At 35.1% G+C, this 10794-nt stretch overlaps 1 protein-coding gene across 13 annotated transcripts in view; it reads right to left on the bottom strand.

Moving 5' to 3' along the window:
- Nucleotides 1–10794, bottom strand: part of mbl (splicing regulator muscleblind) — a 464503-nt gene that overhangs the window by 113412 nt on the left and 340297 nt on the right. Inside the window, exon 1 of one of the 13 annotated variants that reach the window (XM_089651496.1) lies at nt 5358–5674. The exons of 11 other annotated variants lie outside the window; for them this stretch is intronic. The gene's annotated coding sequence lies outside the window, so the exon portion shown is untranslated. One more of the 13 variants, XM_089651497.1, reaches the window with a different exon arrangement.

Raw genomic sequence — 10794 nt, forward strand, 5'->3', positions numbered from 1 at the left:
GTGTGATTGATCGGCAGCGGCGGCGAGGAATAGGGGGTGACACCGCCCTGCTGGGCTGTTGGCCCTGTGAGGGGGGGCAGGGGCTCACTGCTGCAAGGGGATGCATAATGCACTTGTCGGAAGGAAACTACCACTACCTAGCAAAGGGCAATGACACCATACTGGAAAATAAATCGCCTTTAATAGATTCCGAAAGATTTATGATATCGAAATGTCAAGTAACTTGGCATTTAGGAACGCCATAGGCTGAAAATCGACATTTGTCGGAAGCAAGGCCAACTCACGATAATCTAACAAAAGATCGAGCTCGCAAAGATTAAGCGTCATGGAAAATTACAGTAATATTATTTGCGGTTTTACAAATTATCAATTGTATCGTTTGATCGCAAAACGTTACCGAGCGATAAAGTACAAAGGGTTTTGTTGTGTGCATAAGATCAAAGTGCCACGGTCGCTCACTAAAATAGAGGATCTGGGCAAAGGCGGCTTATCTGATGGGCCGCCCCGCCGCCCTACCTCCCCTCGCTCCACCCACCACCAGCCAACCACATCACAGGAATATTATCATCATAAATAAGTTATATATACACCGAAGAATGCAAGCAAAACCTGCAAGGCGAACAACTAAATATATACAAAGCAACCAAATGCTTTTCTTATTTATAGGAAGCGGATTATGAAACGGATTTGAGAAAGTATAACGAACAATGATATTATTTTTTTTAGCAAGACAGACTAGGAATAGAAAGTAAACACGAAATAAAATCGCTTAAAAGAATAACTATTATTGTTCATTTAAAAATGCTATGCTTTTACCACGTCTAGATCGCCGACAAAAATTTGAGCAATTGGCGGTAAATTTTCGCTTCAGGTACTGTGTAATTCTTATTATTTATTTATTCATTATATATATATATACATCATGCCTTGGAGGCTTTTACATGTGAACATTTTACAGTTATTCAAGAGCAAATATAGTAAGTCGATAATAAATAACATAATAAACTGAGTATGACCGATAAAAGCAGGTACAAAACAAGTTATTATAAAGAGTTCTATTGTACAAAGTAGTTACATAATTGTACATAATTTCAAGAATAAAAAATAAGTACTTAGGGTACTATGAAAGTAGTTAACAAGCAATGTTTAGTAAATTTGTTGATATTTATAAATAGTTTGTTATAAAATAATTGAATTAAACAGAAGTTATCTCATCTAAGCACTCAATGTAGTCACCTTAGTTCCGCAAAGCTAACCTCAATGCGGAGTACATTCACTTTTACTATCGCACTTAATATCATGATAATAATATTATATTTTCTACCTACACTTTACCTGTGTACTGACTGCTGACTCATACCTACTCTATAGGTGGGTACATTAAGGTACTTTCTGTGGCTAACAGGTGTACCGAGGCTGGCTTTATTTAAAATCTAACGTATGGCAAACAGTTGCAAGTATTTGTATTGAGAACACATAAAAGTCAAAAGCGAAAAATATTATTTGAAAATAATAAGAGATGGGTGATGAGATCTTTGCACGGAGAAAACTTCCTTAAAAAAACTTTTCCTAATTTCTTTAAATTATTCGTATTCCTGTTAAAAACGAGATTGTCGGCTATTATGGAATGAATTGATAGGTATCCTGATAAACTTGTTTTTAAAAATCCTAACATTTTTTGCATTTCGTCATGATATATTATTAAGACAAACGCAGGTGGATGAACACGTGTTCCGATATTATTATAAATTTATGAGGAAGCTGCTTGCAGTCCCATTTTTACAAATAATTTGAAGATATTTTTAATACATTAGCATTACTCATTTTTCTCTGTGTGTTTCCTGCTATAAGTATTTCTATTTATGTATATAACGTCATTGCTGAAAGTACCGAGTGATCTATTGAGTAAAACATTTGCTTATAAAATATATATATATTTATATTCCCGACGATTTTGTTAGTTTTTGCTACAAAATTATGCGTCTAGCCCAAATACTAATGTCTTGTAAACAGGTGATCTATAATTGCCACAAATTTATTTTCATTTATGTAAGAGCATGAAAATTTGACATTAATGTTTTTTGGAAATAAAACATAAGCAGAGGGACATCTGAAGAGAAAAAGTGAAAATTCATTAATTTATTTGAGGCCTGTTGAAAGAACGAACACAAGTCACTGAAATAAGTATTTTTCACAGACATAGGAATTAATAGACGAGAAGATAATGGCGAGGGGTAAAATCAACTGTTGAAGAACGAAGGGGGTAAGGCTGACTGTGATTCGTCAATAAATGAATCTGACAGTAAATAGCCATCTCGCATTATAATATCACCATTTAGTTCTTAAAAGTAAAATCTGCTTTTGAATGAATAGACATTTTTACATGGGAGCGCAAATTACTCGCCACGTTATGAACTAATTTGCGAAGTCCACATTCGGCAAAGTAAGGCAGCTTCTATTTTCAGAGTCGTAGTTAGTTTCCGAGTATTTAGTTAAGACACTTTTACAAATGTTTCATAATTTACTTACCCCAGTAAACAACGATGAGCACACTTGAGAATCGCTACATTGTGATGTGATAGTATATGTTTCTAAAACTGATCCATATAATACGGTGTGAATAAGCTTAAAATAAAGTAAAATAATGCTTACTTATGGAATATAATACGACAATTGGGTTTATTCTCTTTTTCACATCTATTTTTACAAGTTTTCATATCACAAGTCAACATTTTGCAGTGTTATTTCGTGAAATGAACCGATGATGCCTCGACCATAGTTCGCACAAGAATGATGACGTCACGTTTTCAAATTTCACTTGAGGCCATACGCGAGCACAGCCGGCTCCAATGGAACCGGTATGGGGAGTGGGGATAATACGCTTTTAATCACTTAGGGCAGGTCTACTAATATTCATATGTCTATGGTATTTTTGAAGATTGGTGTAGAAAATTTCAATTATATACCTATGTACATGGTCAGATGTTTTGCAGATCAATATTATTATATTATGTATATGTAATATTTATTTTATTCACTAATAATTGAACATCAGTTAAAACCTATTATTTGTTAAATTCTTGTACATACTTTACAATGCATTATAAAATATCGTAACTTTTAGTTTTTCGAATAAAATAAAATAAAAATTGATATTAGGAAATGGGTTTATTCGTGTATTTTTTGTACCTGTGCTGACAAATATTACTGATATTGTTTCAGTATTAAATATCATCACGCAGTGTGCAAGAATTTGCATTTGAAGAAGTATTTAAAAAAATGAAATGATGTATTTGACCAATAGGTAAAGCGATTTGGTACCTATGTTCAAGTTACTAAATATAGCAATTCAGGACAGTTAATAAATTTAAATTAAATAATCCACGAATCAAAGACTTTTTACGAGCACCAGATTCAGTAAAAAATATTAATTAATCAATTCTTTTATTTTTATTTTTATAGTGAATACCTCACAAGAGTCCCAACTGCTCCCGTCTGGAGCCAGTGAGACTATGGCATCCCCAATTGGGGGATGTTGGGAGGCTGAAGGTAAGTGGGGAAGGGAAAGAGGAAGGTGGGGAAGTACCTGGCTATTCAGATCTAGTCACTAAACACGGCTAAAGCCATTTGGAGCAACGTTTCAATTCTGAATGGTGGTCTTACACCAGGGCGATACTGGTAGTATCTTCCACTCTGGAACGTGCCGCAAATATACTATATATTATTTTAATTATTTAATTAATTAATTGTGAAATAACACAAATTAATCAAATAAAATTTATTTGCGCACGCCGGGTTCGAACCCGCGACCTTCGGAATGGCAGTCCAATGCGTTACCACTGGACTATGCCGGCCGTCAAAATCGCATTCTGATTCAAAATCGCGTTCTGATCGCAGTCTAAAGTTTCTTAGACATTTATGTTCAATTCCTTCGATGGAATAATATGAAATGTATAAATACCTACATTTAAATTATGGAAAGTCAAAATGTGACTGCTTTTAACGAGCATTTAAGAAATAAATAAACAGATAAATAAATAATCAACAAAATGTAGTTAAAAAAATATTGTGACTAAAAGCTGCAATATACCTAAAGTTTCGTCTTGGGTAAACTATGAAAATAAGATATAACAGTTTTTTTGGTAAAACAATGAGGCAAGCATATTTTTTTTGTAAATACTCCATAGTTTGGGTCAAAAAACGAGAAAAGCAGCCATCATATGATTAAATTCTAAAAGCTTACGTTAGATTTGAGGTGACTCTACAAATAATGTAAAGCGGCTTAAAATATTATAAGCTCAGCATTACGGCAGTCGAAACAGCGCCGCGCACAGACAATACTTGTAAAGGTGCTCGGTGAGTGGAAAACGGCAAAGGCAAAGGTAATACCATTTTGTCGCGAGTATTCGGACAAATATAATTAATTTCGCCACAACTTTCTGGTAGATTCGTTATTAATATTTATAAAGAAAGCAGACATTTGCGGTTTAATACAATAATAGGCTTGAGCTTAGGCTGGGGCGGCAGAACAGCTGATGGCTGATTCTGCTTTCCTGGGAAACCGGTAATCAATTATTATGATAACACTTCTGGTGACATTACTCACTCGAGCTCGGTGTAAGAGGCTCGGGTCTTGAGTCTCGACTACAATAGCGTCGTAGATTACAAACAAAACACAACTTCGTGTACACAAACGAAAACTTACAATGTACCCTTAAAATTAAGGAATGGAGATATTATAATTATTAGTATGAAACAAATTAATTTTATTTAAAAAGTGTGTTTAAATTTAAGCAATGGGTAGCACATTTATATACTTTTTTTCACATGGAAGCATGGTTTTTTTTTTGTAAATTGCGAAGTTTTTTATTTTATTCTTTAAAATATTACAGAAAATATTTCCACGAAGGTATATCAAAGGGAAAATGCGGAAAATTCGTAAAGAAGCGGAGGAAAGCAAAGCTGGGTCGTAAAAGCAACGTGTGACCGGGTGCCGTCGGCAACTTTAACACGTTTGTTTGGCTGAGGGCGGCGGGCTGAAGGCTACATAATCTTTTTTTTTAAATAGACAAAGAAAGTCAAGTGAGGAAGGTACAAATTACGTATTAAGAAGCACACTCGAAAGCGAAACAAATTGAATTACCTCGAGAAATGGGACGCGGCGCTGTTCACATTAGAGAACGGAAAATATCACTCAACGGGAAAACCCCGTAGTTACACTCTCACAAGGAAACCAACCGAACTTTTTAACATATTTTCACACTTTTAATAGAATAATCTTAAAAAACACCAAATCGACGTAAAATCACGGGCAAGAGAAAAATTGTAAGATGAACTCTGATAGATAAATATTATACCAGGTGATGGGTGCGGGAGTGCGGGCTGGGGGGTCCTGGAGCACCACACACTATTCCGGGGGCACACTGCGACTGCATGCGCCCGATACTATCCTGGAGAACACAGGAAATATCTAGAGAACTCGGAACGCGCGATTCGGCCAAACTCGGCTAGAGGGCGATAAGCGATCACTAAGCTCGGAGATCGGAGAGGAAAATAAAGTTGCGAGTTTCATATGTTTTCACGCGCTGGAAAGAGTTCCTCTCGAGTCGGCTTGCGGCGGATTTGTGAGGAGAGTTTGTTCCGGGAGGGAGAACGAGCGGGCGGCACGGCGCTGTGCGGCACTGTGGGCCAGCGGCGCGCGAGGCGTCCGTGGGGGGGTCGGGGGCGGGCAGGCGTGCGCGCGCATCAGAGGTGCGCGGTGGGAGGGAGTGCATCGTGCAGCCAGCCACCAGGATACTCAGCCTCTGGATGCACCGGACCGTCTTGCGTGGAGGCGTCCAATCAACCCTTCCCGGTACGATACCAACCGTGGAATACTTTTCACCGAAAATTACGTTTTCATTAAAATGTATAAATACTTTATAAATATAATGCGCTCTTATGAAAACAGACTGAAACTTTATTAAAAAGACCAATAGGTACGTACAATACTTCGATACAGAATAATTTAAATGAATATTCTTGTTAAAATCTAAGCCTAACTAGAATCTATGAAAATTATAATTAAAAAACGACCATTATAACGTTTCTAGAATGTTAAATAACTCAAATAAGAGAAGAAAAAACACAGAATAAAATTAGATTACATGTAGAAAAAGAAAGAGTTTTCTCTAATCCCTGATCAGATAAGTAGCGGTAGTTTCATTACATCGATGGAATGGAAACCAATCGAAGACGGTCCAGACGAAGTGGTCCGCGGGGAGGAGGTAGAAGTGAGTGGGACGGGGGAGAGACACAATGACACAACAATAAATGTCTCGAGACTAACAGACTCGAGGAACCTCTCGTTCGGTCCACCACCGAGCGTTAAACACCACAACCTCTGTCGCTTTACTGTACAGTAAACATACAGTCTATACACAATACACACCACCGAGAAACCAATAAGGCTGCATCGAGCTTTCGCCTCCTACAATCAACTTTACAGCAGGCCGCGTTTTATTAGTTTAAAAGCTTTTTCCGTGTTTTTCCTTAACTGTTTCAATTTATGACTGTACAATAAATGTTCAACGAAACAAACAGCACGAAATAACTTCAAATCGCAATGCATTTTGCAATAAAGAAAGGGATTCTATGCATTTAAAATCAAATAATAACTATTATATTATGTTACGTAATAACTAAGGTAGAAAGCTACGGGGAATGAGCCGTAAATAAATTCCAACGAAAGTCCTCAACAATAAATAATATTTTATTATCTCTGAAATAAAGTTTCGGGTGGAAATTTGGAAATGACAAAAATATTTTCAATTTTGTTGAAAAGTTTTTACAAGGATATCTTTTGAAATAGTACATTTTTAAAGGATGGCAATCTTCTCCGAAGTGATGTATTTAATTATTTGACGTGCCTAAATAATAAATTGTAAAGCTCGATATCAACTACACATTATTATTTTTGCTCTGGTGAGAGGCTCCAAAACGCTGCATATTTGAAAACAAATGATAAACCTATCCTATATCAGAAAATCTATTTCTACGAAGTAATAAAAATAAACCCTCGAATGAGCTATAACGACATGAAAATTGCAGATAACTTACTGTCTGAAATGTTCGGTTCAAAATATCCATTGACATTCAATAATTTATTAGTTTATTTTTATTAAGTTTTATGAAAAAACAGGTATGTATTTATAAAAAAAAACAGGTAAAAATAAACAAACAGTTAAAAACTGGCACAAAAGATTTAACCCTTTGAAACGTAATTTAATTAAAATAAAGTAGAATATGTAACTAACTAAAAATATAAAAAACAATGAACTGGTTAGAAATTTTATTTTCATTACGGAACTACAGAGAAAAATATTATTACTTTAAAATATATAGAGAAACAATCGCTGATTCTGAATATATAAGTTTTATTATATATTAATATAAGTAAAATTTATAAACAAATATAACACCATCTTAATAAAACACATCGTTTGGTTGGTACTACTGAACTACTGACTGATCGCAACCAGTCTACATGAGTAAAATATCTACTAAGTCCACATCCACAGAATGCCAAATCGTGGAGAATTCCCCAAATTGCGAGGAATTACTAAGATTTATCAAAAATTTAGTTTTTTGCCTTTTCTGGCATTTCTTGACTATCCAAGGACATTGAAAAATAATCTTTCCAATAATTGTGAGGACACACCATATTTTGTTTTCGTTCGCATACAATTTAGAAAAAATAAAATAACTATTTTTACTGAACGAAAAAGAAAGTGAAAGAATAATAAACAATACAAATTTCAATGGAATTTTGTTTCATTTTGGAGGTAAAGGAACTTTTGGGAAATTTAAAGGGTTTCAAAGGGCAGGTTTTTGAACACCGGTAAACTGTTTATCAGGTGCGGTCATGGATGTATTTTTGCACTTTGATTTAATACGATAACATTAGTGGCGAGATGCTAACATTTTATCTAGTGTACTATATAAAATACAGCACCGGTTGAACAAGAAACGTAGTCTTTTTGAGACTGCTCATCGGTGACGTCACGTGTATCGTGTCAATTTTGTTTCATTTTAAAGGTAAAGGAACTTGTGTGGATTTTGTTGGGAATTTGAAAACTCTTCACCTATTGTGGTTTTGGCAACTCTGGTCCTCATTCACATTTGAACCGATGAAAATGTTTTAATGCGTGTTTTTAAACACTGGTAAATTATTTATCAGGTGCGGTCATGGATGATTTTTTTTCACTTTAATTCAATGCGATAAACTTAGACAAGATGCTTTTTTCACATGGTGTTCTTCGACATTTGAAGCGGGTAATCTTAAGAATAAAAAAGTATACTCCCATACAAAATACTGCGCCGGTTAAAAAAAGTAGTATTTTGAGACTGGTCATTGGTGACGTCACGGGTCACGTCCATAGATTCGATGCATTTTTAGGAGAGCCGAAAAATTAAAAAGTTGAAAATTATTTTATTTTGTAAATTATAAATTTTATTTTGTGAACGCAACCCAATATTCTACGCATTCACGCTTAGTTGAGTTATTTTTAGCGAGGCCAATATTGCGTCCGATTCATTGACGGGGTAACTATGCTCGTCCTTTTTTCCGTATTTTAAAATCAGAATGTTTTTAACATGAATATTGAAGCGTCATGTATGTACTTTAAGCATGAATTAATTTAACATTATAGTTTTAACGTAATATGGATATAATGTATGTTTTATGAAACACTAATTTTTTTAGCGATTTTTCTTACTAGTTCGAAAAATCATGTATGTCCCCCTTTGTTAAATCGAGCGCATTCTTTTCAGGTAATCTTGGCGACATCGCTCTAAAGGAAATTAATAAGAGAAAAGAAATACATATTTTTAGTGATACAAAATGAACATTTTTATAAGTTATCGTCACTTTACAGTTTTCTCAGAAATATTTTTTATAATTACCTATCTCAGTAATTCAAAATACAGACATAATTTAATATGAAATGTTCAAACAAAAAATAGGATAATACAAGTGCCTGACCCAACTACTAAACCATATATACTAACAGAATTCAAATATTTTTGGCATTGTAAATGAATAATTCGGCCTTGTGTGCGCCGACGACGTATGTTTAGTTAAATATGTTATTATGGCCCACCGAGGGCGAGGTGTCGGGGGTCGCTCAGCCGCACAAATAGTCTAATAACAATGTAATAAGAAGTGCCCTTTTCCCGCGCGACTGGGTTAATTACCAACAAGGCAACAAGGCTGAAAAGTCCGACGTACGGGTTTTCTTGAATACGGAGTCTAATTGTACGCTGCATGAAAAAAAAATTCTATGAAACAAAATTCGGGCGGGGAGGGACTTGAATAAAGAACGGAAAATAAATGGTTTATGTTTTATCAACATCAGTAACATACTTTCTCCAAAATAATGTTGTCTATCAAAACAAACACTTCTTTGAAAAGTCGCTTTTAAACCATATTTTTTTAGATAGTAATATCATTTTTAGTTCAGTGTTAAAAATTAAAACATTATTTAATTTTCAGCTGGCAATGCCGAAAATACACTAATATATTTTAATACCCATGGGACGACGGCCTAAAATAAAAATGAATATTGTTGGAAGTATGTAGTACCTACCTACAAAATTGATGATTATTTGATATTATCATCGAATCTTTTGTATTGTCAATGTTAAAATAATTACATTATTTTTAACAACCATTATTTACGTTTACTATTAATACTTTTCTGAAATGCACGAGTTTACCACTCTGTAGTGAATGCATATTTTTCCATGTTTCTCTATTTTATTTTATATTTTACACAGATTGCAAATTTATATTAATTTACTAATCTCATTTCTCATTCCGAATTACTGATTAGATTCTTACACGCCCGTTCAATGTTGGTGTGGAAAACTGGCACCAAGCCTGGTTAAGACCGTTTTAACCAAACAAACGCCATGGGGTAACAAGTCAAGTTTTTCACTTTTCTAACCTTACGCGCCGCAGAATATTTACAACACGTTTTTAATAATGCTGTTTTTGTTTGATTCGTGCGTTATACTTTGTAATTTAACTTATTATATAAATCAATATCACGTACTTGCTATACCATTATTACAACTAGATCTAGGGAAATTTCCACAAACATACCTTCATTGAAGCACGGAGGCGCACCTCTTAAGTTGTTGCCCACATTCATTTCATATTATGTAAACTTTCATCAGCGAAACAAAGTGAAAACCAACAACAGTTTATTTCCACTTTTAAAGTTAGTAAGAGTTATTTAATTCCTGGCAACACCATAACATAATGCGTATAATCAAATATAACAATTTAGGTTATCTGTGATTTGAGTTGTTATTGCGAGAAATTTTTCATGTTCAAAATTGTAAAATGGGGGTCTCAGCACGGGCAAGCCAATGAGTCATTTATAATATTTTAGTAGAAACTAACTAACCTCACGCCGTTTCCCCGCAAGGGTACAAACAACTCGGTCTTGGCACATACTCCTTGCCTCATTCACAATCATACATCGTCTTATAAATAATCTTCTATTATTCTGACTCTTAACATGGCCCGAAAGTTTTCGATTGACTTGGTCGTGCCATGATGTCTTCCTCGGGCGTCCCCGGGTTGGGTAGGAATCTGGGGATCAATGTGTCCAGGAGTGACCGACATATGAATATATTCTTCCCATTGCGATGGTCGAGAGATCAGTTGGAGATGTCAGTCTCCCCAAACCAGCCTTTTACGTTCTGGTTCTGGTGGGCATCCTGATGGGCATCCTGAGGCACTCCTGC

The sequence above is a fragment of the Hesperophylax consimilis genome, chromosome 4, assembly GCF_061612785.1.
Source record: "Hesperophylax consimilis isolate HC1 chromosome 4, BYU_Hcon_1.0, whole genome shotgun sequence".
Lineage (NCBI taxonomy): Eukaryota > Metazoa > Arthropoda > Insecta > Trichoptera > Limnephilidae > Hesperophylax > Hesperophylax consimilis.